Raw genomic sequence first — 12,764 nt, 5'->3', positions numbered from 1 at the left:
TAACATTATAATATTTTTTATTTTGGAGTAGAATCATTAATTTAAAATTTATCATATTTTATTTTAGTTTTTTATGTATACATATATGACTTTCTTATTAGATTTTATGTTATTTGATTACTGGAAAGTTTTTAACTTCTAAAGTCTTGAATAGTTCTATGGATGTAGTGGTTATTCAATATTTATTGACTGACCACAAACTAATGAATAAAGTAATTGTCACCATTTATAGCACAGAACATTGGAAATGAAGCATCATTCATGTTTAACAGAAAGTTAATTGAAATAAGTAGCTAGTTTTGATTAAGCACCTTTCTCAGTTATTTAAATCCTTTGGAAGCATTGAACTTGGCTGTAATATAAAGGGATCACTTCTTTTAGGGACATGAATTAAGATACATTTGTTTGTCTTTAATTGGATTAGGACCTTTACCAATAGTAATTTCACTGAGTTCAAATTACAACCTTATTAAAAAGTGAATACTGAGTTCCCTTCTTACAAAGCCATTAAGCAATGATCATCTCACTGCATCTTTAAGTTGAAAGGTATTTTCTTACCAGTAGTTTCTTATTTTGCTATTAATTTGATAAAACAAATAGACTTTCCAGAAAGGACTTTACAACATTTTGTTAAAATTTTTTCTAAATAATAAGAAAGATTCATTTTCTTCTTTTGCTAGTGAAATAAGATAGATGTCTTTCTACTCTTCATTTTGGTAATTTATGCTCAAAGTTCATGGAACAGATATTTCCATAATCTATTCTGCATTAGAAGAAAACAGTAACTAGTTGATTCATATACTAATACAAAGAAGGCTGCTTCTAAGGTGATATTAATCTTTACAGTAAAGATTCATCCTGGAATTGTTACACACATGGGAGCTTCATGTGCTTTTTCTCTATATTCCTGCTTGGATAGTAAGAGTGTATTCATATTGATTTGCAACAATCAATACCATGGTAACATATGAGTGTTCGCTCTTTTGTATAAAACAATTACACTTTGAAATAATCTTTTGAGAAAACTAGAAGGCATTGGGGTGAATGCATCTTTGAGTGTAATGTTCTGTGCTAATGAAAAAAGTGACTGATGCTTATAGTCTCAAAAATATTTTGTGTAGTAAAATTAGAGACATCTTAAGTATTCTAATATTTGCCTCCTGATAGGAGAAAAAAAGGTAGCATATATTTCTTAAGCAGACTTGGAATGTATGGAAATGACTGCTGTAAAGATCAAAAAGGGGTAGGTTGTGACAGATAAGAATTTATTACTTGAAAGTACAAAGCAAATGTGTGTGTATGAAAGAGAAAACTAAGAGAGGTTTCTTTGACAATGTAAAACTATAAAAATGAAGTCATCAATACACATGAATGGCATAAGCAGAAAATTAACTAGAAATATAAAAATAAATGTTGTTTAGAACCTATTAGTCATGAACATTGAGATTCTCTATAGTTTTTGATTATAGGAGGATATGAAAAATATTTTAGTAAAACACTATTCATAGGGAAATGATATAAGTAAATCACTGCCATAGTTTATTAATTAGAATAAAAGATTGAAGAGTCAATCATTAGTGAACTTGCTAATGGAATAATAATCTAAAAATATGTCTAATAAATTATTTTTTCAAATGTTTAGCTTCCCACTAGAGTAGGATAATAAATATACTCATGTATAAATGGTACATTTTTATATATGTGTGTATATAGTGCATACACATGTCTGTGTGTGCTTGCATGCATTATTTTGAGAAGAATGAAATTCTGTAAGCTATAAAGTACAATTTTATGTTATTATTATATTAAATTTGAAATGTTCACTCTATTTTGATATCATCAGATGTATCTATACCTGTGCTTATGGATATTAGAATTGTTCTACTTCTGATATCTCCATTTCTATAATTCTTCTCTGAAAATGATCTCCATACCTCCACCTCTTAACTGCTAACTATAAGCAGCATTTACCTGTCATTATTGTTCTAATTCTGAGGCTCTTCTGGACCTTCTTGACTTTCCTTGCCCCTAAACCTGGATTTCCCCCACTATCATCTCTTTTTTCCTTTGATCTTGAGCCCCTTGAGCCTGCTTGAGATCACCATGAAATAATCTCTGACTTGAAGAGGACCTGATGTAATAATCTTTACATTGATCTTTACTTGACTTCTTATTACATTATTCACAATGTCTTTACAAGCCTCTAAATAATAATAATAATAATAATAATAATAATAGAAAATGTTTCCATAGTGCCCACAATGTGCCAGACACAGTCCTAAGCACTTTATACATACATTAACTCATTTATCCTCACCAAAACATAAAGGTATTTGGGTGGGAAAATTTTCAGGAAAAGGATGAGCTATTACAAATGCAAGAAAAGAAAGTAATTATGGATTTTAATGTGATTTTCTGACCCACTTTTTCAATAAAATTCTTCTGTAAAGTCAATTATCTTCTCTCATTAACCCAATTCAATAGAAGTTTTTAAGCATATCATTCTTGAGCACCCTGTACTATGTAATATTTGAGCAGACTTCCTTCTGACATTCTTTCCTTTCTTTGCTTCTCTGATATTGCTTTGATTTAGTCCTTTTCTTATCTTCATACTGTTCATGCCTTCTCATTTTCTTATTACTCTCCTTCTCTCACCCTGAAAAAGAGCATTCTATAGTTTGTGCTTTGACCCGTTGGATTGAAACAGGTGTCTCTCATAAGAGCATGCAGTGCCCTCAGTGCCACTCTGACTCAAGCGTGCATTCTGATAGACAGTTCAGAGCAAGCTCAGACTCCTCTTGTCTATCAGTGTCCCAACTCAAGGGCATAAAGTATTTTAGCATTCTACCCCAGTAAATTCTTTAAACTGGTTATATAACTCAGGGAGCGGTCCAGAAATTCAGCAAGAATTAACCTCTGGGAGCAGTCATCTACCGATGGGTTATGGGAACTGGTGGCTAAATGCCTTGGCCTCTTCTTTTAAGTGGACAGTTCTAGGAGGTAATTTTCATGCTTTTTGCAAGTCCTGGTGGCACTGAGCCCAATTATTTACAGCAACAACCTTGATAATGCATCATTATATTTAGGCTTTTCGTTTCTTGTGTCCAACTTTTCCTGCTCCCTCTCTCCTGCTTCCTGGGGACATCTTCCAAATAAATGACCTGCCTTTGTCTTGTCTCAAGTCCTACTTTCATGAATATGCAAACTAAGTAAGCAAATAAATGTTTTGTGAGTCCTAGCACTATTGAATTGGGGTCTCTTTTTACAGAAAAATATGTTAGTTTTACAAATTTTACAAAACCACATGACCACCTGAAGCTATTCTTAGGGACCCTCCCATAGCCTTGGAAGGAGTGCATACAAGTGATGGGCCCAGTATCCTTCTAAGTGTCATTGTCAGCATGAAAAGCCTTATATCTAGGCTCTCGGCACCAATGCAGTAAAGAATTAGACATCTGTGCCCAAAGTGAAAGCAGAGAATAGTTTTATGAAGGATAGTATGCTCTCAATGTGGGAGACCAGGGAGGCTCAGATGTGGCAACTGCCCTGAGGCTATGGTGAGGTATAGGGGAAAGGGATGTCATTTCGTTTTATGTGAGGGAGTCTTGCGTCGTGAACAGGGAGATCTCTAATAGAGGCTGCTTCCAATCATTTGAGGGACTCCTCCCACAGTCTGGGAGGAGGAGTTTCTGACCCTATAAGGTTTATACACGAACTACAAGGTTTATATTCCTCCAGTGGGTGGGATGCAATGCATCAATGCAAATGCACTATAATGAGTCTAGGGAATATCCTGGGACAGAGGTGGAAAAGGAGAGCAAGGGCATGAGGCTAATAGGCACATTAGCCCCAGGGTCTTGGGGGCCAAGAGGCCAGGATGTCGAGCCCCCAGGCTCTAATGTGTAACCTACTAACAATCATCCTCTCCTTCAGCCCATGTCTAACTCCCTACTTTATTATTCTCCCCTCAAGGACATGGCATTCTGAAATCTTTCAGTCAAGAGATGAAGGTTCCTCCATGCATTCCTCCCACTGCTCATGTCTAGCTTCTGTATGATATTATTAACTTCTTGTCATATGTGGGTACTATTTGTCTACTATTTTTCTCTCTTGACTCTTTCTTAGCAAAGTTAGCTGTTATTTCTATGTGTGTTTTATCTGAGTCTGAGCTACAAGTCTACATAAATAATACCATGCTGGCTACCCCCATCCTGGAAATCATCTTGAGACATCAAACATAGTGTGACCCAACTAAGCACATTTCTTTCTTAGGTTCTTTTGTTACAAATTTTAATATTTAGTACGTCACTCCTTATATCCCACTATTTTTGCAATATTCTGTAAATGACTCATCCCATTTCCAATTGCATCCTTTCTAATCAACAATAAGTTTCTAATACATCTTGTGTGGATTTTAAAATATTCTTAATCATACGCTAAATCCTAATCGAGGTCACCGGCTATACTGTCCAACCAATTAATGTAGCCAACACACTCCTTGAAGATTAATGTTTCTTTTATATGATTCTAATCACATTATTAATTTCCTTACACTTTTTTAGGTCTTCCCACTGCCTAGAGTTAAATATCAATTTCCAGTTCTGTCTATCTTCTGTCTATCTATCTATCTATCTATCTATCTATCTATCTATCTATCTATCCATCTTACCTATTTATGCAAAGCTGAGCCAATAAAAAAAGAAGGAAAACATCTCTAACAAGAAACAGCAGGAAAGGTTAAAACCAGAAAAATTGAGTATTTGCCCCTCAAGACTTTATGATTAGTAAACTGGAGATTTAGTATTTAACTTGGCTATTTTGGCCTCGGAGAAACGCCCCTCATTCTTAATTTATTCTACTTTCATTAAATACCATTGAAAGGGAATCAGTTATTTCAAAGTTATATCTGAATAAATTATGTAGAAGATAGGATATTGAAACAAAGGGACAAATATAGCAAAATGATAACAGTTTCATTGTGAGTTATATAGATATGTATTTCTTTTTAATGATTGATATTTGCCAGGTTTCCTGAATCTGAGAAGTACTTTTCATTATTTCTATTTAGTAGTTTAATCTGTTTGGTGAAGTTAGTAGGGCCAAGTGGGCTAGTGCTTGATTCCCATCCAGGGATTGATTGTAAGAATAAGATGATTTGGTTGACTCCTTGAATAAGTGAGTAAAGAAGAGTTATTTCTACATTGGAATTGGCCTGACATTTGGAAAATGTTCAGATAAAATTCGTGAGCATCATCAATCAGAGATGAGTGAAGCAGGAAGGAAAGATAACCTGAGCCTAGTTTAAATTCTCTAAAAAAGTTGCCAGAAGAGGAATGGGAAGCTAAGAAAAAAGTGGAGTGAAATTCTTAAAAAGGAGGATCCAAAGAAAATGCATGTCCCATGATCCAATAGGTGTAGTCAAATATCACAGGTAGGGGGTCCCTGAAGAACCTTTGAAAATAACGATGAAAGAAAAAAAGTTTTTAAATATACATCAGACACAGACAACACAAATTCATTTAAGAAAGTGGTCAATCTGTGTAAGAACATCCTTTCTCACCTAACTCAGCTCCTTCTTCCTGATTGGACGGGATGAAACCACAGTTAGCAGGCTTACAGAGAGAGAAGTCGGATGACATTCCTCAATCCTACATCAAGAGGCCAGCCAGCAGAGGAGTAAGAAGGAAAAGGAATGAATTTATTATTAAATCTAAATCAGAATTTTGATTAGCATTGATACTGTATATTTCAATAATTGCTTTGAGACTGTATTGGGTCTTAAATAACTGTTGGCTTTTCTACTGCCTACCATTGATGAGGAAAGTCATAGTATACAAGTAAAGAGATACTGAGAAATAAACAAAGTTTCTTTTACAAATCAATTCTATAAGCCCTTCTTATTCAACATACCAGTTGTGTATAAGCAATTGATTTCCAATGTAATATAATCAACTTTCATATTAAAAAAAAGACTTATTCAACTGCCTAAACAACATATACAGGGCATTCACATCCTGTGAAGATAAATTTCTTTGTTAATCTGGACAAAAGTTGTTTATTCATTTGTTTTAGGATTATTAGACAAAATTTGGTCATGTATCCATTTGTGGACCTATACCATTAATTGGGAAAATGCTAAGTCCTGATTTGCTTAACATTGGAATCCTGCAAGGAGGAAAGTATTAACATGATTGATTATAACTAATGTCAGTCCTAAAAGTGAAAATAGAGCCAGCTTCAAGGGAGTTAGATGAGCTAGTTGGGGAAGAGATAAATATATATAAACCAAAGCAGCATATTAGCACTAGCAGGACTGTAAAACAGAAGCTATGAACTATCAAAAGGACTCACCTTATTCTTTTCCTTTGTGGTTTGGATTCATTAAAATTCTGTCCACCCATCCCCTTCTCCAATATCTATCATTACTCTGAATACTTCTCCCTCTATCCACCTTTGCTATATTAGTCTAAGCCACCATCAGCTCCTGCATTTCTTAACTACTGTTCCTTGCCTTTTATCTCAAAGAACTCTTCTCTATTTTGTTGCTGTTGTCAAACTTATTTGTTGTTATGTTTGTTGCAGTTGTAGTATTCATTCCTTATGGAAAACATGGTGTGTGTTGCTAGATAAAAATTAATGAAAAGGGTACCTGGGTGGCTCAGTTAGGTGTCTCACTTTCGATCTTGGCTCAGGTCATTATATCAAAGTTCGGGAATTTAAGCCCCACATTGAGTTGTGTGCTGATAGCACAGAGCCAGCTTAGAGTTCTGTCTTTTCCTCTTTCTGCCCCACCCACATGTGTGTGCTCTCTCTCTCTCTAAATAAATAAATAAATAAATAAGCAAATAAATAAATAAACTTGTAAAAAAATAATGAGAATTAGATTATCTAAAGTTTTCCTCTTTCTCTTAAGATTTACTATATTCTTTACTTTCATTGTATTGATTTCCCATTTTCCATCCTTGAATTTTGTTCATAACCTTACATAAATACCATGGGTGGGTCCTTCCATATTATTATCCATCTGTGTTCAAGCCAGCCATTTGCTGAATGATAATGTGAGATGGTGTGGAGGAAAGGCATTTGGGGACAGTCAGAACTTTGGGTCAGGATTGTTGCCTGGAGCACTATAGGTCTCTTATGTCCATTATCTTTCAAGATGTGGCTTTGCCAGGTTGTTTACATTCATCTGGTTGACATAATACATAATTAAACCCTTTGATTCATGGTGTCTGTCTTATGATAACTGTTTTTTCTCTCTCCTTTGTTGCGGTTAATCTTGGCAATCTCCTTTGGTAAAAACCTGTCTCAAATTGAAGCAAACTTATAGTTATTATAGCCTCTCCTTCAGTTCTAACTTCCCCTGCACTTATAATGTGCTGAACTGAGGCAACACCTGTATTTCTCCTATGAGCATTCATATCTATATTTTAGAGAATTGCTAGATGTATCTTTTAGGAAACTGATTTATATAGGGATATCTTAACCCTCTTTCACCCCCTTGTATCAAAGAAGGTACATGTAAGCTCTTTGTGTCCTACATTTGATTCAGATTTCAGAGTTCTTGACAATTTTTTATAGATTATATGCTTTGAAGTTGTAATCTCTTTTCTGCTTCATTAATGAAAGGTTTCTTTGTCTATATTTTGTTCATTTTGTTTGATAAGAGTCAGTAGAAGTAAGGAAGTCCAAATACCCTCATGCTGTCATAAGTTTAGACCTGCATTTGTAATTACTTATTAGTATCAGTTATCAAGAATCATTTTTATAGTACTGATTTTCGTAAACTAATGTGATTAAAACCGTATATATTACACTTGGGCTTTTACAAAATTTCTTTTCCCCTATTGGGGACAGCTGATCCATCAGCTTCCAATCTCAATTTGTAAAAATGCTCATATTCAGTGTGGTTTTCTATCATACTGATAGCATAGGAAAGTGTCTTGAATAAAATACTATCCAGGGAGTTGTACTTAAAATTTGGCTTCAAAATCCCATTTTTTTCTTCTTTAAAGGTCTTTCCTTGAAGATGTATTTACTTGACTAAAATATGACTTGAGATTTACAGTAATTCATGCAGGAAAATGTGCAGTCCAGCTTTATAAATATTCAAGACCGTAATAATGAGAAGAAATATAGAGATTACCTTATATCTTATTAGTGGTCAGTAGTTCATTTTACATTATGCTATGTAGATTAAGTACCAAATAGTAGAAATGGAAAAAAAAGAAAGTGTTTTCCTTTGCAGAAATATAAAATGAATCCCTAGTGTTTCTATTTCCCCATAGTTACATATTTCTCATAATCTCAGGATTTATATTAAGAAATGATATGTTCCATTTTTGACACACAGAACTATTTAAATATTTTGACTTTCCATATTCCATCTGAAAAAACTATCACCTATAGCATTTTTTGTATAACCTCAATTTCTAAATGTAGATTACCAAATAAAATTCTTTGTCATTAAATTTAATGGTACATATTAAGGCCTTGTTCTAGTATGCTTTATTATTGATTAGTTTTAAATATATTTTTCTCAGTCAGTTGAGCATCTGACTCTTGATTTTAGCTCAAGTCATGATCCCAGGGTCTTGGGATCTAGCCCCATGCTGGGCTCTGCTCTGAACATGGAGTCTGCTTAAGATTCTCTCTTTCTCTCTCTCTGCCCCTCTCCCCTACTTACACTCTTCCTCTAAATATAATTAATTAATGTTTCTTAAATGGCATCCAGGAGGGATAAATTACCAAATTACCACAATTATTTCATTATTCTTAATACGTAAAATCTAAATGTATACAATGTTCCAGCGTGATTCTTATTTAATGGCAGTACTATTGCTGCCGACATCTACTAGAGTATTGTAACTAATAGTATTAGGACACATTTCTTTCTGTAAGAAAAGAAGTACGCTTATTTTGTGTTTACAGGCTTGATCCTGCTTACAGCTTAGCTTCCTCCTTTTACAAGAACCATCCCATCTCATATTACTAACATGCCAGCTTGCTCTGCCTGTTGCTATGGTTTCCCAGCAGTCATTGGCTATGCCCTGTTGCTTGAAATTATGCTTAGGCATGTCCTCATAGAATTTCATCTTTCTACTATGATTTTGGCTGTTCTCAGTTTTGCATATAGCAGTAATCCATTTTTTGAATTCCATTTTTACACTGAGTTTATTTGACTGCAACAGAATTGAATATTTCAACAATTTTGTTGGCTCAGGATTTATGGGGGCTTGTCTTGTTAATGGCAGACCCCAGACTTGTAATATCCCTACTGCTCATGGAGTTGAACAAATGGCATGGTCCCTGAAAGTACTTTAATGCCCTCATGAATCTGACATACTATTTGTCTACAATGAGTCTCGATGGTGACACAGCTGTTAGATCCATCTAAGGGCTTACCCTTTTGCTCATTATGACATGGTGGAAGTCTTGACATTTAGCAGCATCTGTGAAAATGTAGGCCTCACAGTCAAATTAAAAATTGTATACTACTACTATTCAATGGGCTATTAGCTTGGCTAGGAGCATTTTGCTGCATTGGTGTCATATTTTGTTAGCTAAGCTTTCTGGGAACATGCTGGCTTTCTTTATTTTGTTATTTCCTGAATATCATACTGTTTAATATTTTGCCAAAATGGAAAATTCAATAATCAATTTTGTTTTTCCATGTCCAGTAAAGGCTTTATGTTCTTATGCATGATGTGGTCTCCTACTTAGAGGAACTTCAGATTCATTATAGTTATTAACATCATTGAAGAACAATTATTAAACATTCATTAAAGTAAGATCCTTTAAAAAGGAAGTAGAGAATCAAAAGGAAAGAGGAGAATTTCATTTTGATTTTTTGAATCATCAATTTTTGGAATATATTTTTCTACTCAAAGTTAAATTTTACATAATATTTTTAGAGAATTGGTAGAGAATAAAGAGAAAACAGGGAGGACACAAGGGAAATAAATTCAGGCTAAACAATGATATAATAGGTCTGGACAGAATAATTAATATCATATGCAATTATACACTCACATTGAACATATAAATTTATATTAAGTCCTTATAAATGATCTACTAAGACATTTATGTATTATCAAATACATCTAACTCCAAATCATACTCAGCCACTGCCCAGTAATATCTTAGAATTACATTTACAGGGCTAATTTTAGATGTGGCAAGACAAATTTACAATCTCTGTGTTTTTTAATTTGGCTATGACTAGATAGCCAAATGGCTAGGTAGTTTTACTGGTTAATAAAAACCCTAAAGAAGGATAGACTTTTGATGTAGGTGACTTGAGAGGACAACCCATAAGCTATATAGTTTATTCTGTTAAAGAATGGTTAAAAAGACAGTTAGCAAATATTTATATGTAACCTTAAAATTTAAGTTAAAACTCAATGTATTTGTAGCATAGCATCATAAATTTGAGTTTCCATCAAAGTCCATTTGTTAATTAAGGCAAGGCGTTTTCCTGGAATGAAAAAAATGGTATGTATATGTATATTAGAAAGAATTATTCATTTGTAACCTCTAGATCTTAACCTCTAGAGTTGTTAATTTTAAGGAATAGCATTTACTAGGATATTTGGTATGTAAAATCATATTCACTCACTTAAAGCTTTATACCATCTTTCTGTAAAGAGTACATCTTCACCATGACCTTGGTGACAAATTAGCTCAATTTAGCTGTATAAAATCTGTATAAAAAGACAGTACAGAATTTCTTCCTGGTAGGAACATGGGAAAGTTCTTCTCCTAGATGATAATAGCAAAATAAAAAGTTAAGTAAAATAAAGATGATGCTGAAAATTACACAGGTTCGAGTTCATGATCACATAGGATTTTAAGAAAAGAGTACTAGCAGAGGATTCTCCTCTCCGGCTCTCAAAATCTCGGCATTCATACTGTTACTGTTGATGAATTCCTGTCAATAATGCTACTTTTATTATGTACAGCATTTTGTATTATTTTATAGGTGCTTCCTTTCCTCTGCTATTTGGGCCCACCCTATTGTGGTCTCATTTAACCACTTGGCTTTCTCTGTGACTTCAAATATATCACTTCAATTCTCTAATTCTCTTTTATCTGTAAAACGAACGGGTGTTTTGTGAGAATCAAATGGTAGGAAAAAAATTTCTTTAAGCTTTTATTTTAATCACCCAGTGCTCAGCACAAGTGCACTCCTTAACCTCCAACACCTGTTTCACCCAAGCCCCGCCCCCTTCCCTCTGGTAACCATCAGTGTGTTCTCTACAGTCAAGCATCTGTTTCTTGCCTTGTCTCTGTCTCTTTCTCTTTTTCAAATGGGAGACCGTTTTGATAACAATCTTAAACTGTAAAATAACACAAATGTTAATTGTTAAGTTAGCAGCTGTAGAGGCCTATTTCATGGATTTCTGAGGATGGTGTGTATTCTAAAGTTGAAACTGTAAGTACACACAACCATATTTATTTTACTTTAGACAAAAAACATATTCTAGTAACTAGTTAATGTATGGAACTGAGGTGAGTAAATATAAATTTATGAGAAAAATACCTTTTTTCCTCAAAAATTTTCCTTTGGTTGCAAACCATTTTCTTCTTTTACTTACATGCTTGCAACATGACTCAATACACTCAGAATTTTTATAGTTTTAGCTTCAACACATATTTTATCAAAGAAATTCATAGTCATGATAATGGTCATAAAATATTTTAAAAAGTAGGGGTTTCTGGATGGCTCAGTCGGTTGAGATCCAACGTTGGCTCAGGTGGTGATATCGCGGTCTGTCGGTTCGAGCCTTGGATGGGGCGCTGTGCCCCTGCTTTGAATTCTGCGGCTCTCCTTGCACCTCCCCTGCTTGTGCTCTGTGTCTCTCAAAAATAAATAAAAGCATTAAAATTTTTTTAAAGTAAGTATGCCAATAAAAACAACGTCTTGTATTGGTAAGAGTATGAATTAGAGAGTCCAACAAATCTGGGCTCAAATTCTAATACTTCTACTTTCTTAATTTGAATTTTGGGAGAACTTATTATTTTGTGCCTTGATTTGCTAATCATATAAGGACAATAATACCAGTTTCCAAGATATTCTATGTGAGTAATATAAGATAATACATGTAAACTCTCTACTATAGGGCATGGTGCCTAAGTGCTTAAACATGACATATTTTATCATACAATTCTTATTCCCCTTGGAACTATTGATAACATTATTTCTGAAAAATTAGCCATTGACAAAAAAAACCCTTAAAGATGATCAATCCTCCAGTTTTTTTTTTTGCTGTTACATGCTGGTTTAGTCTTTTAGTTTATAGTTTTATACTACTTTTATTTAAATAACAGTTTCCAGGCATTTTTATTGTCTAAACATTTGCTTCTTAATATCATATTCAAATTGTGGACCTCGGAATTAAATACAGTATACTTTAACTGGTAGGACTGGTGAATATTAGAATGGAACTAATCCCTCTCTTTGTCTGGATATGTTTCTATTAATAGAACCTCTTTTCCAACTTCCACTTTCATCCTTAAACCACAAGAGAGTGACTTCTGGTTAAGCTCGAGTTCCACAGAGGGTTCTACCTGCCACCCCTCAAAGAACTTCTGTCTAATATTTATATTTTTAAATTGAAAACTCAAATACAAATTTTACATTTACTCATAGTAAGCCTTAGCTGCCTTTTTAGCTGATTAGGCTAATTTCATATGCTTTTATTCTTATCCTGTCGTCAAATATTTTAACAATCCTTCTTGCTTTGTAACATTGACTGAATGCC

This window comes from Suricata suricatta, chromosome 7 (genome assembly GCF_006229205.1).
Source record: "Suricata suricatta isolate VVHF042 chromosome 7, meerkat_22Aug2017_6uvM2_HiC, whole genome shotgun sequence".
NCBI classification, from domain to species: domain Eukaryota; kingdom Metazoa; phylum Chordata; class Mammalia; order Carnivora; family Herpestidae; genus Suricata; species Suricata suricatta.
This window is presented reverse-complemented; position numbering follows the sequence as displayed.